The 9,049-nt window shown below is 43.5% G+C and overlaps 1 non-coding gene across 1 annotated transcript; it reads right to left on the bottom strand.

Moving 5' to 3' along the window:
• Positions 1–2,429: 2,429 nt before the first annotated feature.
• On the bottom strand, positions 2,430–2,511 carry TRNAS-UGA. The gene has a single exon. It is a non-coding gene; the product is annotated as a tRNA-Ser (tRNA).
• Between the last annotated feature and the right edge of the window lie 6,538 nt (positions 2,512–9,049).

A 9,049-nucleotide genomic window follows, 5' to 3' on the forward strand; every position in this document is an offset into this window, starting at 1 on the left:
CTTCTCCTTCGGCCCGGTGACTACGTCTATTACCTGCGTGTCGCATGCTTCTCCCCCGCATGTATTTAACCCTGGAGATCTGAAAAGACCGGAGAGAAGAAAGAAAAGATTGGGACAAGAGCAAGTGCCCATGGATGAGGCATAGGGAAGGTCAACTGTCCTGCTGTTGGAGCAGGTACCAGGTGCTGGCCAATACCGCAGTGATCCGAAGGGTTTGATCAGCTCAGCACCACGTCCGGGTCTCTTCAGTCCCTGCAACCTGAGCCAGGATTAGTGATGCAGGTGGCGGGAAGTTAAAAGGACCCGCACATGCTGTGCTGATACTGAGCTTCAGAGGAAGAAAAAAATTGAAGTGAGGATTTCTAAAAGGTTGAATACTTTTGTGCATCCCCCTCGTTAAGGGCATATTTGGATGGGCATTACATTCAGAACTACAAAGCATACAGGGTTATACAGCACTACATACCTATTATAATGCTCTAAAGTTCCATGGTACTAATAAGGCCCCCAAAATGCTCCCAGTAGTAATAAGATCCCTCCATAAGACCCCTGTAGAGCCCCCAGTAGCAATAACGCCCCTCTATAGTACCCTCAGTAGTTATAATGCCCAAATAGGTGTAATGTGCCCCCAGTAGTTATTCCCCCTGAATTGCTCTTAGTATTGTGCCAGTACTCATGTTCCTCTGTAGTGCCTTTCTATAATACCCTCTGCATTGCCCCAGTATTTATAATGCGCCCCTGTAGTGCCTCCACTAGTTATAATGCGCCCCTGTAATGCCTCCACTAGTTATAATGCCCCCTGTAGCGCCCCCAGCAGTTATGTCCTCAGTAGTTATAATGCCCCCAGTGGTTATAGGGTCACCCTGGCCCCCAGTACTGCTCCACTCTTTTGCCCCAAAACTGATACTCTCTCCCCCCTTCCCCCACAAAAAAAAATACACACCTAGTATGTAAAGCAGACCACAGGCTTCTTCCGGCCTGAAAACTGAGTTACCCTCAGCCCAGCGCAGGTGGGTGCTATGAAGTCATTTAACCACCTGCGTCCTGGCGCAATGACATCATCGCAACTGCCTGTGCTGCCCCATTATGCTTCAGGCCTAGATTTACAGTATAAGAGCTCGTTCACACAACCGTGCCGTTTTTTGCAGTCTGCAAATTGCGGATCCGCAAAAAACGGATGGCGCCCGTGTGCCTTCCCGCAATTTGCGGAACGAAACAGGAGTCCTATTATAGAAATGCCTATTCTTGTCCGGAAAACGGACAAGAATAGGACAGGACTAAAAAAAATTGCGGGGTCACGGAACAGAGCAATGGATGCAGACAGCATACAGAGTGCTGTCCGCATCTTTTGTGGACCCAATGAAATGAATAGTTCTGTATACGGACCGTATGCGGAACGCAGAAAACGGCCCGTATACGGAACGCAAAATACGTTTGTGTGAACGAGCCCTAATGGAATGGAGGGGCCAGGAACCATTGGTTCCCATTCCCTGCTGCACTATTGAACTGTATCGGCGTTTTCAGGACAGAGATTCAGTTGTATCTGTAGGGGCCACTGAACAAAACATCTGAGGCCCAAGTTCCAGATGTTTTTGCCTAGAGATGCCCCAGGTGCAGGTGGCCCATTCTGGCACTGGCCCATCTGGCATTTACTAGAATTGCCAGATGGGCAGTCCGGCCCTGGGTCCAGGGATGCAGCAGCTGACCACTGCAACCAGTCGCTGTCTTCAGCTGTAGACTGCTGAGGACAGTGATTGGCTGCAGCAGTCAGTTGCCATATCCTGGGATGTAACAGGAGGACTGGACCAGCGCTGTAGAGAAGGGTGCTGGGGTAAGGGGAGTATAGTTGTTTTATACTTAAAGCGATTGCAGAGTTTGTCCGAGATTTTTAATTCTCTCGGACAACCCCTTTAAGACTATCGTCTTAATAAAATAAGTTGGCATAAGGCACACCTCTTAATTCTGGCACACTCCAGGAGGTTGGCGTCACAACTGGAAATCTATGTCAGAAGCAATGTCATTTATGCCCCCTTTCCCCAAACCCACTTTACAGAAAAGTAAGAAGTAAGAAAAACTTCTGGTAAATGTGTCCAGAGGGAAAACCGATGAAATTTACCGTCGGCTAAACCGCCATTAGAACAGCGGGAAAAAGATTTCTTTCCTAGCAAACCAGAATGATCCATTGTAAAATCAAATTCACCTTTTACTCAAGCGATTTGTCGATATTATTGACCAGCAGGAGATAAAATCTGAGGATATAGTCTTAGCTTGAAGGGAAAACCCATTTACCATTATAATCCAGAGTTATAGTACAGATTAAAATAAAAAAAATGTCAATGGAGTAAGGCAAAAGCATGTCACTGCAGGTTTTATCGAAGAAATAAAGATGAAATATACATATTTGTAAATTAAAAGGGGTGAAAAACATTCGCTGCGAGCAGGGTTCGAACCTGCGCGGGGAGACCCCATTGGATTTCAAGTCCAACGCCTTAACCACTCGGCCATCACAGCGCCATGTAAACCGACCCGGAGATTTCTTACAACTGACTCCATAAGGACGTGTCCTCTCGGAAGTTAGGTGTGGACTGAGAAGCCTGAGCTTTATGTTATCCAGATATTACAGTGTATTCTGCGCCATGTTATCAGCAATTCCTCTTATATACACAGCTTCCTTATGTGTACGTAACCAGTGTGCTCATAGCTACCCCTGCTGGTCACAAGGGTGCAGTGCACAGGGTTTAGGGCTCGGAGTACCAGACAATATCTAAGCATGTACATTTATTCTTGCGTCGAATAAATAAATAAAAAAGTCGAGAAATAAAAGCTGTCGCTGAGGAACCCTTGCAAGATGTGAGCATAGCAAGCCCCACGGACATGCTGGCACTCGCAGCTCTTCCTCCGTATTAATTTTATGGCACTGTAATTTGCACATAAAAGTCTAAAATCCCCGGGACAAGATGATTTTAGTATGAATTATGGTGATAGTTTAACGCAATGTTATTTGCTCGAAGGGTAAAAATTATAATCGTTGTTCCGATGCGACTAGATTTTACTGCAGAACCTGTTGTGACCTCCAGAGGGCGATGTTGACCACAGTTGACACTACTACTGTAGACAGAAAAGACAGCCAGGCATGTCTAATCGATTGTACGATTTTAAATCCATGACAAGACTGTGGAGGAAAACGACCCTTCAAAATGTTAAAAATCTGTCGGGCAGCTGTCTGTCTAAACTCCTAGAATGGGTTCCCAAGCGGGGACCGCCTCTGGGATGTCCATAGTAGACAAGCATTGTCTTCATGACATAATTCCTGCAATCAGTATCAACTGGGAAGAATATGTAGCAAGATCTGAAACAATTTTGACTATTAACCGATGTGCGATAAAACTGACCAGTTACTTTTACTCTACAGGTCAGTACGAATCCGGCGATACCTTATATGTATAGTTTTTCTTGCGTTTTGATAGTGATAAAAAAATTAAAAAGTGGGATTTTTTTTTTTTTGTCCCCATATTTTGACCCCTATAACTTTTTTGTAATTATGTTACAAATAAATTCGAGCTGTATGGGGGCTCATTTTTTGCGGAGACATCTGAACTTTTCATTGATACCATTCTGGGGTGTGTATGATTTTTTGATATTTTTATACTATGGGCATTTTCGCACATCGTAACACCCATGATGTGTATATTTAATTTTTTTTTAGATCTTTTATTTATTTTTTTGGGAAAAGGGGGGTTATTTGAATTTTTATGTTTTTTTATTTATTGTTTTAAACTTTTTTTTTTTTACACTTTTTTATAGTTCCCAGAACTATAACAAACAATCATTAGATTGCTATTTTCATAGACTCCAATGCACTAGCATTTTACTAGTTTCCTATGGAGCAGGCAAGGGCTCCATAGGAAATACTATTCAGCAGCCTCCTATTGACAAAGACAGGGGCTGCTGCACACAAGCTCCGGCTCTTCCGATCGCCACACGGGGGAGCCAGAGCACCACCGAAAGTGCACGCTTTCGGTTTTCAGCGCGCTCAGATGCCTCAGGATTGACTACGGCATCTGAGGGGTTAAATGTCCGAGATTGGCATTACTGCAGGTTGTGAACTTGAGCCGCGGGTGTCTGCTATAAGAAGCAGGCGGCCACCAGGAGCGGGCGCCATCTTTAAAGACCCGGCCAGCGCTGTACTATTATGGCGCTGGGGGTGAAGGGGAAAGAAGTTTTCCAGGTTTAAAATATATCCCCAGGATAGGTCATCTATATATATATATATATACCAAGAAAAAAGGCGGCACTGGTAAAAAGTCAGTAGAAGTTAGGGTGCACGTCCCAAGGGGAATAGGCTTCTTACCCCAATGTATAAATCCAGAAAAACGGGCGGCACTCCAAGAAATAAAAGAAAGTGAACCTTTATTCACCCAGGTGGTGCAACGTTTCGGCTCTACACTTGAGCCTTTTTCAAGCTTGAAAAAGGCTCAAGTGTAGAGCCGAAACGTTGCACCACCTGGGTGAATAAAGGTTCACTTTCTTTTATTTCTTGGAGTGCCGCCCGTTTTTCTGGATTTATATATATATATATATATATATATATACAGTGCTGACCATAATTATTCATACCTTTGGTAAATTTTGATTTAAAGTTACTTTTATTCAACCAGCAAGTCATTTTTTGACGGGAAATGTCATAGGTGTCTCCAAAAACATAATAAGACGATGTACAGTCATGGTCAAAAGTTTTGAGAATGACACAAATATTAGTTTTCACAAAGTTTGCTGCTAAACTGCTTTTAGATCTTTGTTTCAGTTGTTTCTATGATGTAGTGAAATATAATTACACGCACTTCATACATTTCAAAGGCTTTTATCGACAATTACATGACATTTATGCAAAGAGTCAGAATTTGCAGTGTTGGCCCTTCTTTTTCAGGACCTCTGCAATTCGACTGGGCATGCTCTCAATCAACTTCTGGGCCAATTCCTGACTGATAGCGACCCATTCTTTCATAATCACTTCTTGGAGTTTGTCAGAATTAGTGGGATTTTGTTTGTCCACTCGCCTCTTGAGGATTGACCACAAGTTCTCAATGGGATTAAGATCTGGGGAGTTTCCAGGCCATGGACCCAAAATGTCAACGTTTTGGTCCCCGAGCCACTTAGTTATCACTTTTGCCTTATGGCACGGTGCTCCATCGTGCTGGAAAATGCATTGTTCTTCACCAAACTGTTGTTGGATTGTTGGAAGAAGTTGCTGTTAGAGGGTGTTTTGGTACCATTCTTTATTTATGGCCGTGTTTTTGGGCAAAATTGTGAGTGAGCCCACTCCCTTGGATGAGAAGCAACCCCACACATGAATAGTCTCAGGATGCTTTACTGTTGGCATGACACAGGACTGATGGTAGCGCTCACCTTTTCTTCTGTGGACAAGCCTTTTTCCAGATGCCCCAAACAATCGGAAAGCGGCTTCATCGGAGAATATGACTTTGCCCCAGTCCTCAGCAGTCCATTCACCATACTTTCTGCAGAAGATCAATCTGTCCCTGATGTTTTTTTTGGAGAGAAGTGGCTTCTTTGCTGCCCTTCTTGACACCAGGCCATCTTCCAAAAGTCTTTGCCTCACTGTGCGTGCAGATGCGCTCACACCTGCCTGCTGCCATTCCTGAGCAAGCTCTGCACTGGTGGCACTCCGATCCCGCAGCTGAATCCTCTTTAGGAGATGATCCTGGCGCTTGCTGGACTTTCTTGGACGCCCTGAAGCCTTCTTAACAAGAATTATACCTCTTTCCTTGAAGTTCTTGATGATCCTTTAAATTGTTGATTAAGGTGCAATCTTAGTAGCCACAATATTGTTGCCTGTGAAGCCATTTTTATGCAACGCAATAATGGCTGCACGCGTTTCTTTGCAGGTCACCATGGTTAACAATGGAAGAACAATGATTTCAAGCATCACCCTCCTTTTAACATGTCAAGTCTGCCATTTTAACCCAATCAGCCTGACATAATGATCTCCAGCCTTGTGCTCGTCAACATTGTCACCTGAGTTAACAAGACGATTACTGAAATGATCTCAGCAGGTCCTTTAATGACAGCAATGAAATGCAGTGGAAAGGGGATTTTTTGGGATTAAGTTAATTTTCATGGCAAAGAAGGACTATTCAATTCATCTGATCACTCTTCATAACATTCTGGAGTATATGCAAATTGGTATTATAAAAACTTAAGCAGCAACTTTTCCAATTTCCAATATTTATGTAATTCTCAAAACTTTTGGCCACGACTGTACAAGTGGCATTATTGTGGGAAAAAATTTTTTTCAGCTTTTTTTTACATTTGAGCAAAAAGTGTCCAGTCCAAAATTATTTATACCCTTCTCAATAATCAATAGAAAAGCCTATATTGGCTATTACAGCGATCAAACGCTTCCTATAATTGCAGACCAGCTTTTTGCATGTCTCCACAGGAATTTTTGCCCATTCATCTTCACCACTTTTGCTGTGTGTTTGGGGTTTGAAACGTCCATTGGTGCCCAAGGCCAAGTTTCTCTGCAGACTGCCTGATGTTGTCGTTGAGAATCCTCATGTATTGCTCTTTTTTCATGGTGCCGTTTACTGTGATTAGGTTTCCTGGTCCATTGGCTGAAAAACACCCCCAAAGCATTAGGTTCCCACCACCATGTTTGACAGTGGGGATGGTGTTCTTTGGGTTGAAGGCTTCTCCTTTTTTACGCCAAATGAAGGAAACATCATTGTGACCAAACAATTCAATTTTGGTTTCATCTGACCATAACACAGAAGACCAGAAGTCTTCTTCTTTGTCTTCTCTGTCCAAGTTACTTGCTGGTTGAATATAAGTAATTTTAAGTCAAAATTTGCCAGGGGTATGAATAATTATGGGCAACACTGTATATATTTAAATGGGAAAAATGGACAGCACTCCAAGGTTATAAAATATAAGAAAAAAGTTTATTCACCCATGTGGGACAAAATAGCAGCAGCGACGTTTCGGCTCATCCAAAGATCCTTCCTCGAGCTCTATACGCTATTCATCATAGGGCAATGAGGGGCAAAGACTGAATTCCCGGAATTTCATTCATGTGCCTGTGAGTGGTAGGAAGCATATGGAGGCTGCTGTGTAGTCAGTAAGCAGTGTGTGTATATATATATATATATATATATATATATATATATTTTTTTTTTTTTATATATATATATACAGTACAGACCAAAAGTTTGGACACACCTTCTCATTCAAAGAGTTTTCTTTATTTTCATGACTATGAAGGCATCAAAACTATGAATGAACACATGTGGAATTATATACATAACAAACAAGTGTGAAACAACTGAAAATATGTCATATTCTAGGTTCTTCAAAGTAGCCACCTTTTGCTTTGATTACTGCTTTGCACACTCTTGATTTCACTTCACAGGTGTGCCCTGTCAGGTTTAATAAGTGGGATTTCTTGCCTTATAAATGGGGTTGGGACCATCAGTTGCGTTGAGGAGAAGTCAGGTGGATACACAGCTGATAGTCCTACTGAATAGACTGTTAGAATTTGTATTATGGCAAGAAAAAAGCAGCTAAGTAAAGAAAAACGAGTGGCCATCATTACTTTAAGAAATGAAGGTCAGTCAGTCAGCCGAAAAATTGGGAAAACTTTGAAAGTAAGGGCTATTTGACCATGAAGGAGAGTGATGGGGTGCTGCGCCAGATGACCTGGCCTCCACAGTCACCGGACCTGAACCCAATCGAGATGGTTTGGGGTGAGCTGGACCGCAGAGTGAAGGCAAAAGGGCCAACAAGTGCTAAGTATCTCTGGGAACTCCTTCAAGACTGTTGGAACACCATTTCAGGTGACTACCTCTTGAAGCTCATCAAGAGAATGCCAAGAGTGTGCAAAGCAGTAATCAAAGCAAAAGGTGGCTACTTTGAAGAACCTAGAATATGACATATTTTCAGTTGTTTCACACTTGTTTGTTATGTATATAATTCCACATGTGTTAATTCATAGTTTTGATGCCTTCAGTGTGAATCTACAATTTTCATAGTCATGAACATAAAGAAAACTCTTTGAATGAGAAGGTGTGTCCAAACTTTTGGTCTGTACTGTACATACACACAGTATATGACACACACCAGCACTCCTACTAACCCTGTCCCTGCTACACATATATGGCACACCTAGCCTCAGCCAGCAGACACAGCAGTCACCTATGATTGTTGTAGTGAGCTCACTGTCTGCTGGGTCTGTACCGGCTCAGTTTGGTCCCAGGAAGAGTTAATCCCTACCTCTGGCGGTCACTGCTCAGGAGGAGGTCAGCGCAGTGAAGCTCTGCTGAAGTTGCCGGCCACTCTCTGTAAGCTCTGATGCTGTAATGATGCTGGACGCATCAGGCAGTGATGCAGCAGAGTGAAGACTGGAGGACAGGTCAGGTCATGGCCCCGAAAATTCAGCTGGTCAATAAGTAGAGCAGGGAACACAGCATCTGGCTCCATTTACACATCCGTAATAATGGGTCCGCATCCGTTCCGCAAATTGCGGAACGGGTGCAGACCCATTCATTCTCTATGGGGACGGAATAGATGGGGAGAGCACACCATGTGCTCTCCGCATCCGCATTTCCAGAGCACGCCACCGATCTTCTGGTCCGCGTCTCCCGAAAAAAATACAACATGTTCTATTCTTGTCCGCAATTGCGGACAAGATTAGGCATTTTCTATTATAGTGACGGCGATGTGCGGTCCGCAAAATTCAGAACGCACATTGCCGATGTCCGTGTTTTGCGGATCCGTGGATCCGCAAAACACATACGGATGTGTGAATGGACCCTCTCCCTGCTTATTTACCAGCTCGGTATCTTGGGCAGATGGCAGCAGCTGCAGGGGCCAGGAGGGAGGGAGCTGTGCGTTTAGGTCGGAAAGGGGGCGGGGCAATTCAGCCTGGCTGGGCCCTTCACACTCACGGGCCCCATAGCAACTACCTAGTCTGCCTATATGGGCGGTACACCAGTGTATATATATCTATATATAGTGTGTATATATATATATATAT

The sequence above is a fragment of the Bufo bufo genome, chromosome 1 (assembly GCF_905171765.1).
Source record: "Bufo bufo chromosome 1, aBufBuf1.1, whole genome shotgun sequence".
In the NCBI taxonomy this organism is placed as follows: Eukaryota; Metazoa; Chordata; class Amphibia; order Anura; family Bufonidae; genus Bufo; species Bufo bufo.